At 40.3% G+C, this 2,500-nt stretch overlaps 1 protein-coding gene across 2 annotated transcripts in view; it reads left to right on the forward strand.

Annotated features, from left to right (window-relative positions):
- LOC137978830 (uncharacterized) overlaps positions 1-2,500 on the forward strand; it is a 49,118-nt gene that overhangs the window by 27,309 nt on the left and 19,309 nt on the right. The gene's annotated exons all lie outside the window — the stretch shown is intronic.

Here is a 2,500-nt window from a genome sequence, read left to right on the forward strand (position 1 = left end):
TTGCCTTTTATAAAAAGTACAGATGCATGGCAGACGCCACTCGTAGGACTTGAAAAATATAGTTTTCCGAACATTTTAGCCAAATGCGTGCAGAAATTAAGAAATCCAAACTTGCGATCTGTTCTGGGGATCTTCTTCTCATATATTCAACTGCGGTTCATTCACACGACACAATGCAGGAGAAGTTTGTTAATACCAGCCACACGCATTAAGCAGCTTGTTTTTCCAGTTGTCATGTCAATAACATTCAGGTTTTCACGTCAGCTGGATCGGATTTTACTGAACAATTTGCTTTTCAAGCCCGTTTTTGGAAAACTACTTGCACATGTCTCTTACGTTGTTAAAATTCAAACCTGTTTTTGATGGTTTGACATTTTGACAGCTTTTGTCCTGTTTAACCAATAAGTTGTTTTCCAACTTTCTACCAAGGATTGCAATTGGTCTGTTTTATGAGTGTACAGATGCACGGCTGACTCCGTTTTTCGTAGGACTTGGAAAATAAAGTTTTCCGAAACTTTAACGTCGATTGCGTGAAAAAATTAAGACGTTCGTTATTAGAAAACAAATAAAGGAGCCTCGTCGGTGATCTGTTGAAAACCACCTAGCAAGCGGATAGGAGCACTGAAGAAGTCTCGTGCTTTACAACAGAAAATATCACAGGCGAAGTTTCTTTATTTCTTCAGGCATTACAACGTGCAAATGCATCATTCTGGTTTGATTAAGAGAATCACCAATCTTCAGTATTAGTCGACCCATTGAACATACAACAACCTGCTTAGTATGTGCCTTGAAACAATTAGCTTTTGCATCAAGGCTCATCATGTTACGTCATGTGAACTCAATTGTTTTTCGCAGCATTTGTACCTTTTTCGTTTCATAAAAAGATTTTGTTATAAATATTTTTGCTCTTTGGTCATTTTAATTTCAGCAGGAAAAGAAAACAAACAGCGGTTACAAACATTTTCGTATGCTGCAACATACATCATCAGAAGTGACGGTTAAAACTGTTACATAAAAATTTAAAACTTGAGCGAGGCAATGGTGACTAGTTACAAAGTATTATAACAAAATCGTAACTTCCGGTAGTTGATACTCCCGGATGAAATTAATAAAGAAAAAGCTTCTCACTACCAATGTTTTCATTAAGAGAGGGTTTTAAATCCTTGATTAGTAGCGATTCTTTAATTTTACACTGCAAGTCAGACTTTCCGGTAGCGAGGATTTCAAAATGGTCCCATTTGATGTTATGACCGGTAGAAATAGTATGGTCGGCAACAGCAGAGGCGTGACCGACTAGTCTAAGAGCTTTGAAATGCTCAGACGTCCTATCATGCAATCTTCTTTTTGTCTTACCGATGTAGAAGGAATCACATTCCCAACAACTGGCTTTGTATACTATTTTAGATCTTTGAGAACGGAAAGTCTGACTTGCAGTGTAAAATTAAAGAATCGCCATTAATCAGGGACTTAAAACCCTCTCTTAATGAAAAAATTGCCCCTTGGCTGCAAACTGAAGAAATACGTCAACTCCAGAAAGACCGGGATCAGTTAAGAGCAGAGGCTCACAAGAAAGGCGGCGAAACATCATGGGCAGCGTTCAGGGACGTGCGCAATAAAATCAAGTCAGTTGTCAGCAAGGCAAGGTGGTCCTTCTTGGCAAATGTCCTCTCGTCAAAACGTCCAAAAGAGGTGTGGAAGGTGATACATCGAGTCCTGCATAGGTCTTCGAAGTCTTCCCTTCGCGAAGATCCTGAAAAACTGAACAGATATTTCATCTCTACGGCTGCAGGAACACTCGGCACAAAACCTGATAGCACTCATGACTTGCTAGACCTAGTGCGGTCATTTCCCGACCAGGCTGATGAAGTGTCCACCTTTGCACTAAGAAATGTGTCAAGGGGTGAAGTCTTAAAAGAGATCTCCCGCATACGTTCTGATTGCTCAACGGGTGTTGACCAAATCCTTTTCAAGTTTGTCAAGCTGGCAAGTGACTATCTCTCTGGTCCACTCACATGCATTATCAATTCTTGCATCAATACGGCATCATTCCCAAAAACCTGGAAAACAGCGAGGGTGTCTCCAATTCCCAAAGTCGATAATCCCGTGAGCGAAAAGGACTATCGCCCCGTCTCTATTCTGCCTAGTCTATCAAAAATATTTGAGCGGTTAGTGCTTAATCAAATCCTTATGTTTACTGAAAAGCAAGCTCTGTTAGCTTCAAGTATTTCAGGATATCGAAGAGGCCACTCAACGACAACGGTACTAACGGGTATCAGAGATGATATCATACGAGCAATGAAAAAGGGTGAGGTAACATTAATGGTCTGTGCTAACTACTCAAAAGCTTTTGACAAGGTCCAGTTTAAGGCTGTTCTTGCGAAATTACACGAAATGGGATTTTCAAAATCATTCCTCTTGTGTGTACTGATTTACCCTAGTGAAAGACGCCAACTCGTTCAAATAGACGATACGTTATCTGAGTTGGCCTATGTGGAGTTCG

The sequence above is a fragment of the Montipora foliosa genome, chromosome 12 (assembly GCF_036669935.1).
Source record: "Montipora foliosa isolate CH-2021 chromosome 12, ASM3666993v2, whole genome shotgun sequence".
NCBI classification, from domain to species: domain Eukaryota; kingdom Metazoa; phylum Cnidaria; class Anthozoa; order Scleractinia; family Acroporidae; genus Montipora; species Montipora foliosa.